This window comes from Ursus arctos, unplaced genomic scaffold (assembly GCF_023065955.2).
Source record: "Ursus arctos isolate Adak ecotype North America unplaced genomic scaffold, UrsArc2.0 scaffold_5, whole genome shotgun sequence".
Classification (NCBI taxonomy): Eukaryota; Metazoa; Chordata; class Mammalia; order Carnivora; family Ursidae; genus Ursus; species Ursus arctos.
This window is the reverse complement of record NW_026623067.1, coordinates 56,212,478-56,228,389: the sequence shown is the minus strand read 5'-3', so window position 1 is coordinate 56,228,389 and position 15,912 is coordinate 56,212,478. Positions and strand designations below refer to the sequence as shown.

General features: G+C 44.2%; 1 protein-coding gene across 4 annotated transcripts in view; it reads right to left on the bottom strand.

Annotated features, from left to right (window-relative positions):
* Positions 1 to 15,006, bottom strand: part of OCLN (occludin) — a 62,084-nt gene extending 47,078 nt beyond the window's left edge. Inside the window, exon 1 of one of the 4 annotated variants that reach the window (XM_048220857.2) lies at positions 14,463 to 15,006. The gene's annotated coding sequence lies outside the window, so the exon portion shown is untranslated. Of the gene's footprint in view, positions 1 to 4,437; positions 4,980 to 14,462 lie in introns of those variants that run through there. The other 3 variants (XM_026498832.4, XM_048220855.2, XM_048220856.2) reach the window with 3 other exon arrangements.
* Positions 15,007 to 15,912: the final 906 nt, after the last annotated feature.

The window sequence follows — 15,912 nt, the reverse complement described above, 5'->3', positions numbered from 1 at the left end:
GCTCCTTGCTTGCTCCATGTGGGGAGCCTGCTTCTCCCTCTGCCTGCTGCTCCCCCTGCTTGTGCCTGCACTCGCACTCTCTCTCACTCTGACAAATAAATAAATAAAACCTTAAAAAAAAATAAAAAAAGAACGGACCACTTATGTCCACCTAGAGGGAGGTCGTTTTGGTGACCACAGACAAGGTGGGTAAGCTTATCCAGATTTGCAGCTGACAAAACACTGGAAAGGATAACCAACCCACTAGCTTCCAGTGTATCAAATTCCCTGTAGGGCCAGACTCATGAGCTAAAACAAACCTGTGGTTTTAAAAGCTCACTCATTCTATTTCTCTTCCTTGAACTTCACTACCCCACTGTGCCAAAGGGCAGGGGATAAGCTGACCTCCAGGCTGGAGTAATTAAGATACTGTATTAAGGAAGATGAGCAAAAGCATTCACAGCAAGGTGGTTATCTTGAAAGTGAGACATTCCAGTGCTTAGGCACTTAGGTACATTGTATCCATTTTCAAATACTGGTGACATGCACAAATCATTTTACAAAGGGAGACTCAATTTTTAAAAGTGCATTTCCTTGGTGAGAATTTCAACAAAGTTAACAAGCTATCCCAAACTTTCACAGTATTCACAGACAGTGCTTCCATCTAGGAATGATACACTTTAAAAATAAACTTCTGCATAACCATGAAATTCATACACCATGCTCAAACTAGGTGCCTCTCCTGGAGGTGACTGACTGTTCAAGAACTAGAAAAACCATGTCTTAAGACAAATGACTGAAGAAACGGGAAATGTTTGGCCCGGTCATATCAATATCAGAAGGACCACTGCAGCAGCCTTCAAATATCTGCAGAACTGTCTTTGTAGTCCCAGAAACCATTCTTTGAAGAAAAGATACCACAGGATCACATTTCATGTCAATGTGAGGAAGCCTCTCCCTTACCCTGACTCCACACACCCTTCAAAAATAACAAACAACAATTTTTATCTCAAGCCATCTATGCAAAGCTTAAGTTGTTTGATCTTTTGGGGAGACTGGACGGAAGGAATGCTAATGTCTCCTTCAAGGCAGTATGGGACTGTGTTTTCAGGTCACAGCCAAGGAAAAAAGGGAGGAAGAACAGACTGTTACCCAATCCCCAGCAGGACAATATTAACATTATCTGCTCCATAAATGTATGTTGAGTGAAGGACAAACTAAAATGAATGAAGAGGATACAGGATCCGGCCTAAGGGGCTCAATGGCCACGGTCGCAGAACCTGTATCAAGTGAAAGATGGATGTTAAGTCAAACAGTTGAATTAGAGTCAGGAGCATACGGGAAACAGCAGACTTTTACTAAACATGTAAGCTTGTTAAAATATATATATAAAAAAAAGTTCTCCCCTTAAAAATGTTTACTGGCCAAAGCTGTCCTAATAGAAAGCTAAGCTAAGACAAAGAAGAAAAGCCTGAAAATATTATGCCCCTTTTCAATCACATGCAGCAATAGTTAATTTGCCTTTAAGAAGTTTTTAAAAGTTGTGGCTGGTACTAAATGTTTCTATTTATATATTGGCACATAATTAGTGAGTTGTCTAAAATTTTTAAATTAGGCAGATTTTACAATAGATGAGCTCTGTATTGGAAACTGCATTTTAAATAAGCTCTCCAGATGATTCTTAAGCAGCCATATATTTTCAGCACCTCAACCGAGATGAAAGGTGTCAGTCCCAGGAGGGACTTGATCGTGGCATTTCCTGTCCATAATGGGCAGGAACCAGCTGTTCAGGTCTCACCTCAAATATCCCCTCCTCAGAGGTGCCCTTCCGGTCACCCACTCCATCCACCAAACCTGTTGTATTTTCAGAGCAAATTCCCCCTACTAATTATTATTTTTTCTTTTCTCTTTTTTTAATTTTTTAAACTGCCACCATCTCCACCCCAACTGAAATACCAAGTTTACAAGCACCTAGATGTCTTTCTTGACCATCACTCTTCTGACTGATCCCTAAAGTCCCTGATACAAAGTGATGATCAAACAACATTTTGATTTATAAAACCAACAGCCCATATTACAGATGGGATTTCAATACAGCTGTGAATGCCTTCAAGTTCCTCACAATGCTAGCACTAAACATAATCCTTTACGTTCAACCAAATGAGTTAAGTGCTTAGAATCTAAAGGAGAGAAAAGAGTGAAACACACAACCATATGGACATCATTTGATAGCTTGTTGAAAAGCAGAATTTCAGGCCCCACATCTGACCAACGAATCGGAATCTATTTTAAGATCCACAGGTGATTCATACCACAGTCAAGGTTAGGAACCAAGGCAGCACTAGGGGACAGCTGCAAGCCTAGAGGCTAAAACAAAAGCTGTAACAAAAATCCTCAGGGTCTTTTTACCCCAGTATTTCCATAAATAATAACCTGGATGAAAAAAGCCCGCTCACGACTCTAATCAAGTAAGCCTTAAAATGCAACTGAAGAAAACGTCCCTTCTGGCAGCTTCCTGGGCAGGTGAAAGATTTTATATCAGTCAATTTGTGTGGTCCTAAGTAATCTCTTGTAATTTTGAAAGGGCAATAATTCCAACATTATCTTTAAAAAAAAAAACAAAGTTTACCTTCACATCAAACAAGATGTGGCAATATTCTATGAGACCAGCGCGACTAGTCAAAAGTAGAGTTCCAGAAAAACACCAAATCCTTCTGGTGCCGGAATACCAAGGACGGCTGCTTTTCTAGTATACCCTCCCCGATTAGTCGATGTAGTTTTCAAGCCACGCCATTTGTAATGTTTCCCCTACAGGTGTTTTACCTTTAAAACGGAGTTCTATTAAGATCTACCCTTTAGAATTGTCAGTACCATTAAAGGATACAAAGTACAAAACTCTCTTAGCACAGTGTCTGGCTCTTAGGAGGCACTGCCATCGTTTCCCTAACCAGCCCGGAAGCTGCACAAATCTCGCCATCCTCCTCTCCATCATTTAATCAAGGCGGCACCTAATAACTAAATAAATGCAAAAAACTACTCAGAAGTGTTGCTTTGTGGAGATAGCTATTACTGTGGCTTCGCCATTTACAATGTGTATTTTAAAATACCCAAAAGAGAAAATAAAGATTCATCTGCACCGTGCAAGAGCAACACTACTCTATTGGGAAGGGGTAGCTTGAGAAAACTACCTCCGTCTAGAAAGGACGAGGTTTCAGCTACACCAAGAATCACCAGAAGTGCCTTGATGGGAAGGCTTCTCTTTTCCAGGGATCCCAATAATACACCTATTGTGCGTGAGGGCCACACACTAATCTGGAAGGCTGCCTCTTACCCGCCCCGGCTCATTTTCCAGGTGGGCAGTGTGCCCAGCCAGCCCCAGGGCCGGCCCGAGGATGCCGTGGCTTCTCGGGGTTCCCGCTTCACCTGGGACACAGGGGCTCGGGATGGCTCTTCTACCCCCAACGAGCAGAGGCCATTTTGGCCCCTCAACCCCGCTCTCCCCGCACACTTCCTCCGGCGCAGCAACATGTCGGCTGGCCGCGCGCAGGCCGGCGCTTCCCCGTAGGTGTCCAAGCCCCGCGGCAGGTCCGCGTCCTTGCGCCCCGGCCGGTGCGCGCCAGCGCGCGCCCAGCTGGGACCGCCCGGAGGGAGGTCCGCCCACCTGGCGGCGGCCTTTGGGTCACGGGTGAGAATCCGCGGCGTGAGCAGCTTCCCTCGAAGTACAGTCTCACTCGAAATTAAATCCCCGCCCCCAGGCTTAAAACGACGCGGGCTCGCACAACTCCCACTAACTGGATGCCAAGAGCCGGCCGGCCCACCCCAGGGCTCTAGCAATATTTCACGGATTAAACCGGTCCCCCTCTCTGCCCGCGATACCGGCGGGGTGGGTGGGGCGGAATCGATGAGGTCCTCCCGGAGCCCCGGGATCCCAGCCGCCCCGGCCAGCGAGCGCCCCCCGCTCCCCGGCTCCAGCGCTCAGGCTCAGAACCCCGGAGGAGCCGGGCGTGCGCCCCTCTTCCTGAGGACCTCTCAGCATTACAGTCCGAAGAGCTGAGCGCTGGGCTCGCTCGGTTCGGGAACCGCCCGCCCGCCCCCCATCAAAGCGAAAAGGTGCCCGCGCCGCCTGGACAGAGGGAGCTCTAAGCCTTTCCGTCGAAAGAGCTGATCGGCAGCTCCAAACGGCCCTTCGCCGAGGCAGCCTCTAAATTAGAACAACTCTGCTCCCCCGGCGGACCCGCTCCCTTCAGACTCCCGCCAGTCCCAGCCCAGAGCGAAACCACCACCGAAACTAGCGCCGGGCGTCCTCCCCCCCGCGCCTCCCCTACAGGACCCGAGCCACGATCCCGCGCGGGGACTCCGAGGCTACCGTGCGCCCCCAGCGCCGCGCCCAACTCTCACCTACCCCCCGCAGCCCCGCCCGACCCACCAAGGACAGCGGGAGCCAAAGAAAGCGCTTACTTGGCGAGCGCACCTGACGCCGAGAGAGCCGCCCGCACGCAGCCAGGGACTAGACCAGGAATTCAGTCCTCTTCCACTCCTCCTCCACCACCTCCTTCTCCTTCCCCACACCCCGGCCGTCCTGCCCCCGGGCATGCGCAGCAACGCCCGACTGGTGCTGGAGGTCTGCGGCCCGCGCAAGACTAGCTCACCTGTTGCACAGAGCGCGGGTCCCCGGGTGCTCTGGCTAGCTCTCCCTGCAGTCCCGCCGCCTCCTGCAGGGGAAGGAGAAGGGGGGAGGTGCACGCCCGCGAGGAAGCGTGTTGTGGCCGTCTCCTCCCTCAGTGACCCATTCACCTGAAACTCGGATGGGAGGGGGAAGGGAGCGGTGGAGCTGGAGGCGGGAGGAACCAGCCCTTCTCCGCACACCCTCGCAGCGATCCCAGTTAAAGGAACAGCGCAGCTTTGGGGACCGAGCGTAGAGGAGCGGCCCCCGCTCCCCCAAGGTGCGGGTGGCCCTGGACCTCGCTGTGGCACGCTGCGAGCTCCGCGGGCTTCGCGTAGAAGAGAGGAGTATTTGGCGACGCGAGGCCAAGGGAGGTCTGGAGGGGAGTGTTTGAAGGGGGTCCAGGGGCGCTCAGCCCTCTGACACGAAATGCCCGTCCTTACTCAACACTTTTCTGCTCCGAGAATTTGGTTAAGATTTTGTTGGAAACAAGAAGCCAGAAGTGGGAGATCTCAAAAGTCATTCGTAAATTAAGGCACTGTTTCTGGGGGGCGCCTGGGTGGCTCAGTTCTTAAGCGTCTGCCTTCGGCTCAGGGCGTGATCCCAGAGTGCTGGGATCAAGCGCCACATCAGGCTCCTCCGCTGGGAGCCTGCTTCTTCCTCTCCCACTCCCCTTGCTTGTGTTCCCTCTCTCGCTGTCAAATAAATAAATAAATAAATAAATAAAATCTTAAAAAAAAAAAGGGGGGGGGGAACTGTTTCTGAATCTCTGGAGCCAAAAAGACCATTACTCAGAGTGGTTAAATGAAGGTGAAGGATGATAGATACAGTTGTTGGTAAATTTGCCATGAAAATGAAGTTCATACTGCAGTATACATTATTACGAACTCAAGGTCCTTTGCCCCCCCCCCAAGGGATTTAAACTATTTTAATATTCTCTTGGCTTAGGAAATATTCTCTTGATCTGGAGGCTGATTCCATAGGAGTGCTCACTTAGGAAAATTCGTAGTCTAACACGTAGCATTGTGTATCCTTTTATATATGTATATAGTATATCAATATATTTTTTAAACCTGTACTCCAAATTCCTCAAAATGTTAAAAATAGAACTACCCTATTATCTAGCAATTACACTACTGGGTATTTACCCACCGGATATAAAAATACAGATTCAAAGGCATATATGCCCCCCCCCCCATGTTATAGTAGCATTATCGACAATAGCCAAACTATGAGAAAGCCCAAATGTCCATCGACTGATGAATGGATAAAGAAGATGTGGTATATATAAATACATACATAATGGAATATTACTCAGCCATCAAAAAGAATGAACTCTTGCCATTGCAATGCCATGGATGGGGCTGGAGTGTATTATGCTAAGTGAAATAAGTCATTCAGAGAAAGACAAATACCATATGATCTCACTCATCTGTGGAATATAAGAAAGAAAATAGATGAACATATGGGAAGGACAAAAAGAAAAAAAAAAGAAGACAGGGAAATAAACCATAAGAGACTCTAAATGATAGAGAACAAACTGGGGGTTGATGGAGGGAGGTGGGTGGGGGATGGGCTAGATGGGTGATGGGTATTAATAGGAGGGCACTTGTGATGAGCACTGGGTATTGTATGTAAGTGATGAATCACTGAATTCTACTCCAGAAACCAATATTTTTTTTTAAAGATTTTATTTATTTATTTGACAGAGAGAGACAGCCAGTGAGAGAGGGAACACAGGCAGGGGGAGTGGGAGAGGAAGAAGCAGGCTCCCAGAGCAGGAGCCCGATGTGGGGCTTGATCCCAGAACCCCGGGATCATGCCCTGAGCCAAAGGCAGACGCTTAACGACTGAGCCACGCAGACACCCCTCCAGAAACCAATATTGCACTGTATGTTACTACCTAAAATTTAAATTTAAAAAAATACCCAAAAAAATTGTACGCCAGAATATTGCAATTTTAGTTGTTGCAATTAAACTATCTGAATTGAAGGCTAGAATTTCAGTTTCTTAAATTCCTGCTGTACTTAGTATTCCAATCTGGAATGTCAGCATTGCTAATTAGTTTTTGTCCAATCCCACCCATTTCTCTGCCTTTAATTACATGGTTAGAGATGTGACTCTCCCATACATTAGATCTTTAGGTACAATTCAATACTTAAGGAAGTAAAAGCATTATATAAATATAAGGTATTTGAAATGAGGACAGCCTTAATGGGTAGTTAATTTAATCGTGTGTGTGTGTGTGTGTGTGTGTGTGTGTGGAAATCATTGCTATAATTATTTTAGCATGACCACGTAGTTTTTGAATGATGCAGTTTAAATTGGTGTTCTTAACACTGGGGAAGTCAGGTTAATCCTCTTAATGTTCGCTGTCAGATTACTGAAATCTCCAAACATTCCATTCAGTTTATAATTAAACAAGGGAACATTTCCTAATACTCTCAGACTTATAAACACAGTCTATTATTTTATAGCATACTTTGATATGTTCTGAAGAGAACTTAGAGTTTTCGTCCACTTTTTAAAAATTGAAATATATTTCACATACCATAAAATTCACCCTGAATTTTAAAGCATGCATACAAGTCAGTGGTTTTTCCTCTATTCTCAAGGTTGTACAATTACCACCACTGTCTAACTCCAGAAGTCTTGTATCCATCAGCAATCACTCCCCATTGCTTCTTGCCTCCAGACCCTGGCAACCACTACCCTACTTTCTGTCTCTATTGATTTGCCCATTCTGGACATTTTATATGAATGGATAATACAATATGTGGCCTTTATTGTCTAAGAATAGCATAGTGTTTCCAAGGTTCATTCATGTTGTGGTACCTGCCAGTACGCCATTCCTTTTTTTTTTTTTTTTTTTAGATTTTATTTATTTGACAGAGAACAAGCAAGCGCAAGCAGGGGGAGCAGCAGGGAGAGGGAGAAGCAGGCTCCTCGCTGAGCAAGGAGCCCACCTGGGCTAGATCCCAGGACCCTGAGATCATTACCTGAACCAAAGGCAGACACTTACCGACTGAGCCACCCAGGCACCCCACTCTGTTCCTTTTTATGGCTGAATAATGTTCCATTGCATGGATACACCATATTTTGTTTAAACTTTCATCAGTTGGTGGACATTTGGGTTATTTCTATTTTTTGGCTATTATCCATAATGCCACTATGAACATGCATGTTCTAGCATTTGTGTGGACGTATGTTTTCAATTTTCTTGGGTGAATTAGGTTTTTTAATTAAACTTTTTATCATTTTAAGAGACCAACTTATACATAGAATGTTATTTTTCTTATTCTCACACTAACCCTAAACCCAAAGGCATGTGTTAAGATGGAAGATGAAGGGCGCCTGGGTAGCGCAGTCGTTAAAGCGTCTGCCTTCGGCTCAGGGCGTGATCCTGGCATTCCGGGATCAAGTCCCACATCGGGCTCCTCCGCTGGGAGCCTGCTTCTTCCTCTCTCACTCCCCTGCTGTGTTCCCTCTCTCACTGGCTGTCTCTCTGTCACATAAATAAATAAAATCTTTAAAAAAAAAAAAAAGATGGAAGATGAGTTGCCATATTTTATTTGCTTCCCAAATTCATTCATTCAACCACCATTTTCTGAGGGCCTATCACATGAACAGTAGTGAACAAAATCCAGAAATTCCTGTCTTTGTGAAGCATACATTCTAGGTACTGCCAAATTCATGAAGATGGTATAATCAGTTTTATTAAGTTGAACTATATGAATTGGTAAGATTTATCTACATTTTTAACTACAAAATGGCAATTTCATATGGGTCAATTTAATACCGAGCTAAATTTCTATTGGAATATTATGTAGTGTTTTTGTTCCATTGAGGTTAATTTCCCAGACAATGCTCACAACATTGAAAAATCTAAAAACTTTGTTCTTTTAACTGTTTCCTAATGGTGTGCATATTAGGTAGTAGTTGAAAATGTTCAGAAAGAAAAGCCAAACCTAAAGACATCATTCTTCAATAGTAAGATAAAGTTTGTTGAATGCTATGTGATGACATGCTCAATGTAATCATGTTCTATAATCATAAATTGTAGGAAAGTTTTAATTATTTTTAATCAAATACTCCTTCCCAGCAACTCAGTAGTATTTTTGACTATCATACACTATTGAACATTATTTGATGAAAATGCTCATGACTCAGAAACAAAGTAAATATTATTCTCAGAAGACCTATGATTAGAAATTTGTTGATTTTTCATGCAGCCAAATGAATGATAAGATTTTAAAAACCAGTTTTTCTTCCTTCTTCTTCTTCTTTTTTTTTTTTTCTTATCTAAAGGAGAAAGTTCAGAGCTCAGAATATGGTGTCAGAAATTTGGGTTCAGGGGCACCTGGGTGGCTTAGTTGTTAAGCGTCCGCCTTCGGCTCAGGGCGTGATCCCAGGGTCCTGGGTTCGAGCCCCATGTCGGGCTTCTCTGCTGGAAGCCTGTTTCTTCCTCTCCCACTCCCCCTGCTTGTGTTCCCTCTCTCGCTGGCTGTCTCTCTCTCTGTCAAATAAAGAAATAAAATCTTTAAAAAAAAAAAAAGAAATTTGGGTTCAGATCTCAATGTAGCCACTTAGCTGGATAAGATTAATCCTTCAGGGAAATTAAAACTGCATAAGCCTCTTTTTTTTCTCCACTGTAAATACAGGATGATGGTAAACAGTACTCTCTTCCTAGGATTGTTCAGCAGTACATGGGCCGTTCACCAGACAGACCATATACTTGGCCACATGACAAGTCTCAGTAAGTTTAACAAGTCTCTGTCCCGTCTGCCCGAAACAGTCCCTGTCACATGGGTATTCCATAAATATTTGTTGGATGAGCAAATGAACACAACCTGATTCCCCATTCCAACACACCTGCAGAGCCTGCCCATCGAAAACAGCACATTCCTTCACAGCATTTCAAGGCTTACATCCCTAGGAGGAGTTTTCAGAGGAGGGAAGATGAGAGATTAGAGTATTTCCCCTCTGCTCCACCTGCTTAGTGAATGAATTCAGTGATTGGCATTTGTTAAGGGCAACTCAGTTTGGAGTTGGGGAGGGCCTGGCCTGAAGTGCCTCTGGGTTCCCCACCCAGTCATGAGTGGGGAGGCTCCCAGGCCCTGGAGGGCAATTTCCTGGTACAGATTTATGGAGAGTCTTGGGGAAGTCACTGGGAAGGCAAATTCTGAGAGGATGGTGACACATGGTGAGTAAACCTTTATCGCCTCAATTGCTAGGTATTGGGCAAGATCTTCCTGGAGGGATCCAAGGTTCAAAAGAGTGAGCACCTGGATGGAAACTTCAACAACTGGAATGAGAGTAGCTGCGAACGCCATCATTATCCTGTGCTGGGCTCCTCGCTGTTTTATGGACTTTTTTTTTTTTTTGGTCCTTACAACAATCTTATGAGGTACCATTAATTCCCCCATTTGGGGATAACTAAAGCTCAGAAAGTTTTCTTTGTTTACTCAAAACATCTGCTAAGTTGTAGAGTGTGGATTCGACCCAAGTAATCTAATTCCAGAACTAACGTCATAACAGTGTTACTATACTCTAGGACTGCCTTTTTTCTCTCTAAAAAATACCCAAACTCCTTAAAACTACCTACCCAGAGAAAGATTTCAGAGTGCAGCTATTAAAAAAAAAAAAAAAGCCTAAAAAAATTCTATCATGGAGTATTACGGATGAGAATGAGCCAATTAGAGATTCCCCCAGCAACGTGTTGAATTTTTCAAACATATTGAAGAAAATAAACAAGCCCACCCCCCCAACTCAAAAACATACAGTCTGGATTCCATTTATGTAAAGTTCAAAAATAGGCAAAACTAAGCTTCATCATTTCGGGACTCTATATGTAAGTGGTAAAACTACAAAGAAAAGCAAAGAAATTATTATCTTTCTTAAGAAAATAAGGTAAGAGTGGAAGAGAAGAGCAAGCTGTACTTGGGGGACTGGCAGTATTTTATTTTTTTTACTTAGGTACAGATTACATGGCTATTAGCTTTATAACAATTTATTAAACTGTACATGTATGTTTGATGCACTTTCTATGAGGATTTTATCTTTTATAATAAACATTCTAAAGAACAGAGTTAGGGACATTCTTAAAAGTTGGTTGGAGACCTACATTTAGATTCTTTTGTTTTGTGAATAATGATCCGCTAATACAAGGAGAAAGAACTTTCTAGGGTCAGAATAAGTTGAGACCATCATCTGAAGAGGGGATGGGAGGGTTTCAATCTGGGACAGAATGCAGCCACAATTATGTAGATGATGCAGAGAAAGAAATTTGGAGCTTATTTTTGTTTTAATTGTATCAGTCATCCTTGCAGTGGAAAATTAGCCTTGCAGGTTTTTTTAGGAACTGAACTTCCTGAATCTTTTAAGCTCAAAAAAAAAAAAAAAAAGGAGGAAAAAGTAAACATTAACCAAATACTGCAAATACTGTGTTCTTATATCTAATTTTAACTTCATGGGGCTCTTTACTTCCTGTGTCCCCAAACTTTAAAAAGTACTAATCATAGGGGCACCTTGGTGGCTCATTGAGTTGGGCATCTGACTCTTGCTTTTGGCTCAGGTCATGATCTCAGGGTCCTGGGAATGAGCCCCATGTCGGTTCTGTGCCCAACGGGGAATCTGCTTGAGGATTCTCTCTTTCCCTCTCACTCTGTCCCTCAAGCCACTCATGCGCTCTCTCGCTCTCTCTCTCTCTCTAAGATAAATAAATAAATCTTTAAAAAAAAAAAGTACTACTAATAATCCTTAACTTATCACAAGGAATGCTGACCCTAGAAAAATCACTTGAACTGGGATGGTATGAAACTCATATACTCCTAGCAGACAACCTTCTCTTGGCATTTTGTTGGTTGTGAGTTACAATTCTCCTGTTACACGTTACAGGGGTTTCTGCTTGGCAGCTTTTCTGGCTTCATCTGGAGATTATTTAGGAGAAATTTTAGGAGCCTACAAAGGGAAACTTACTTCAGCTCCTGAAATGTTGACGCTAACCCACACAGGGTGTGGTCTCAGTGGCACGTTAGGGAACTGTACCTGAAAGGGAATATTTAGTCACTCCGAAAATATTTACTCCGTACCGGCTATACACCAGACCCTGTTCTGAGCCCTGGAGATACAATGGACTCAAGACAGACAGGGTCCCTCACGGTCGCTTTTACTTTAGTTGGGAGAAGACTTACAACAAAGATAATTAAACAGAAAATGAACAAGATAATTTCAAATAGTGATGAATGACTTAAAGAAATGAAACAGGCTGGGGCTCCTGGCCGGCTTGGTTTGAAGAGCATGTGACTCTTGATCTCAGGGTTGCGAGTTCGAGTTCTGTTTGGGGGGTAGAGAATAAATAAACTAACTAACTAACTAACTTAAAAAAAAAGTGAAACAGGCTAAAGGGACAGAGCGGGAGGGAGAGCCCATGGACAGAAGCTACGTGCGGTAGGGTGACACCTGTGGTTGCCCCGAAGTGGTGACATTTGAGCTGAGACTTTAATGATGAGAAGGAGCCAGTCATTCTGAGATCTGAGCCAAACATCCTAGAGCAAAATCGAGGGCCACTTTAGGCATTCGAAGAACAGACCGCCAGGAGAAGGGGAGTTGACGCGTGTGGGAGATGAAGTCTGCAGAAGGCGGAGGTCAGGGCTCGGGTGCCGTACAGCCTGAGTATGTGTGTTCTCATCTAACCGAACGGGAAGGCTTTGGGGGGTTTTAGGCATGTCATAGCAATGAATTTGTTTAAGCATTTTGTGGAATTTTAACTCTCCACCTAAGCATGTTCCTGTTTTTTAAAATAATTTTTGGTAACACTTGAGGACTTCTCTTTGAAATTTGTAGCTTCTGAACAGAAAGGACTAAACCTGAGCAAGAGAGCCAGGGTGATCTGAAACCAACTGATAGGATCTTGAGAAATGCAAACTGACTCCTATTGATCTTCCTACATGCATCTTAATTAGAAAGGTTGGCCTCTGTGCCTTCGAGGTACAAGCTGCTGGAGGGGCTAGAAAGGGAAATGGTAAGGGGATCTCTGCAATAATCATATGAGTATTTTTATGCTTTTTCTATGTTTTCTAAAATTTCTCAGTGAATGAGCATGTATTCTTTTTTTTAAAGATTTTACTGATTTATCTGAGAGAGGGAGAAAAAGAGAGAATGAGCCAGGGTGGAGGAGCAGCGGGAAAAGGAGAAGCAGGCTCCCCACTGAGTAAGGAGCCTGATGAAGTGGGGCTCAATCCCAGGACCCTGGGACATGACCAGAGCCAAAGGCAGATGCTTAACCAACTGAGTCACCCAGGGGCCCCGAGCATGTATTCTTTTTGACAGTTGGGAAAAAGATAGGTTTTCATTTTTTCCTAAGTTATTGTGCTGGAAGATTCAAACTTACAGAAGAGTCGAGAAGCTAGCACAATGAGCTATATCTTTCACCTAAATTCCCCAGTTGTTAAGACTGCTGACATTTGCACTTGCACGCACGTGTGCGCACACACACTAATGTACACAGTAATTTTTTTCTCAATCATTTATACTCATTGATATCTTTCTTGGTTCAGCCATTTAACACTTACCTGCAGATGGGGGGTCACACTTCACCCCACATACTTCAGCATGAATTCCTAAGAACCGAGACATTCTCCTACACAGCCACGGTCAGTTTGGGCTGCTCTAACAGAATACCGTAGCCTGGGGGGTTATAAACAATAGAAATTTATTTCTCACGGTTCGGAGCATGGGAGTCGGAGATCAGGCTGCCAGCTCGGTCAGGTTCTGGTGAGAAGCCCTTCCCAGGATGCAGACAGCAGTTTTTTCCTCTTTATGTGGTGAAGGGGGCAAGATCTCTCTCGGGGGTCTTTTGTGAGGGCACTATTCCTATTCGCAAGGGGTCCACCCTCATGACCTAATCATCTCCAAAAAGGCCCCACCTCCTAATACCATCAGGTTGGTTGGGATTTTAACATAGGAATTTGGGGGGGGGGGGATACAAACATTCAGATCATAACAACCACCATAGCATTAGCAGACCCCTGAAAATGAACATTAATACATGACTGTATCTAATATGTAGGACATACTCACACAGCTACAGTTGTTCCAAAAATGTCTTTTATGGTGTGTTGTTATTGTTTAAAGATTTTATGTATTTATTTCAGAGAGAGAGAATGTATACCAGCCAGGGGAGGGGCGAAGGGAGAGGGAGAGAAAACTCAAGCAGACTCTGGCAAAGTGCCCGCGGAGGCCGGGCTTGATCTCACGACTCCAATATCACAACCTGAAACTAAACCAAGACTCAGATGCTCAAATGACTGAGCCCCCCAGGCACCCTTGTTGTTGTTGTTGTTTTAAACTGAGGAGCCAGGGTGCCTGGGTGGCTCAGTTGGTTAAGCGTCTGCCTCCGGCTCAGGTCATGATCCCAGGGTCCTGGAACCCTGCATCTGGCTCCCTGCTTAATGGACCGTCTGCTTCTCCCTCTGCCCCACCCTCTGCTCCTGCTTGCACTCTCTCTCTCACACAAAAATAAACAAATAAAATCTTAAAAAAATAAATTAAAAAAAAAAATCCAGGAGCCAGTCCAGGATCATTCTTTGCATTTTATTGTCATGTCTCTTTTGTCTCTTTAGTCTCCTTAATTCCTGAACAGTCCCATTACCATTTTTGTCTTTCATGACATTGTCATTTTTAAAAAGAATCTGGTCAGTTGTCCTGTTGAATGTCTCGCCATTTGGATTTGTACACCCCCTCCCCCCTGCCAAATGTGAGATTTAAAACAAACACCACTGGCAAGAACACTGTATAGGTGGTGTTGTGGACTTCGTACCTTGTCACATCGGGAGGCTGACACCATGAAGCTGTCCCAGGAGGAGTGACGCTCACTTTGAATCAGGTGGTGCCTTCCCTTTATAATCAGTAAGTACTCCACGGGGTCATACTTCGGCTCTCTTACTTTCCAGCAACCTTTCATCCAATGAAAGCTTTCAGGGTCCATTGCTGATTCCTGCCCGACTCAAGTATTGCATCATTGGTGCATGTTATCTGCTGGTACTATCAAGTGTTAGCATCAACACCACGGAGTGCCACCCAGAAAAAAAAACACACAGAGAATTTCCAAATGTGAGAAAAAGAAGGTGGAACACATTCTAAGTGATTAACATATTGACCTCACATGAGAGAAGTTTCCTTTTTGTGATACAATTTTTTTCTGTGTTGCCTTTAAAAAGTCAATGAATTCCTGGGACACCTGGGTGGCTCAGTCAGTTAAGCGTCGGCCTGCGGCTCAGGTCATGATCTCAGGGTCCTGGGATCGAGCCCCACCTTGGGCTCCTTGCTCAGTGGGGAGCCTGCTTCTCCCTCTCCCCCCTGCTTGTGTCCTTTCTCAAATAAGTAAATAAAATCTTTAAAAAAAAAAAAAGTCAACCAATTCCCTTACCTGCATAATATATGTACTGAGTGTTTATTTACAAAGGAGGGCGGTGATGTGGGGAGAATGCAAAGCATACTTTTGTATAGCACTTTTCCCTCACACAGCCTAGGAGATGAGGTGCACACTCATAAAAATAAAAAATAATAAAACAAAAGGACAGATAAGTGCTGTGTGAGTGGTAAAGATAAGAGCACTCTTTTTTCTGACTAAGTGCACCTGCTTATCTGGCTGCCCGTATGCTCTTCCCACTTGTGTCTCTGCGCCTTGCCCTTTGCTCACACTAATTCCTCTACCTGGAATGTTCTCCTTCCACCTTTGCATCTGCAGGCTCATGTATTAAGATATTGCCACTGCTTCAAGACTGAGCTACCCCCTCTTCCATTAAAAAAAGAAACAAAAACCCTTCTTTAACTTCTCCTGCTCTTTAAAAAGTGGCTTCTCCCAATTCTGCACAAATTCCAGAATCGATTTATCTAAATCTTTTGGCTGTTCAGTGTTATACCACTTTCTAACTTGGACTACATGACTGTGTGTCTCCTCCTTCCAGACCGTACGCTGACCGAGGCTGAGCTCCCCTTCGGCCTTGCCTGGGCTCCAGTGGGCCCCTCTTTCTGGTACTTCACACTTGTATGACTTGGAGTAAACGGACAACAGTCAATGCTTCCATAAACTGCCCCTACATTTATTGAGGTTGTATTACGTGGGTAATAATCTTGATGAGAAACTCTACGCGTGCCCTTTGTGCTTATTTTTTTTCCAGACATGATCCTTACCGTAGTAAGTTAACCAGGAAGTTTCCTTTACTCCCTTCCTCTAGACAGAGGGGAAAAAAATAACAGGAAACCGA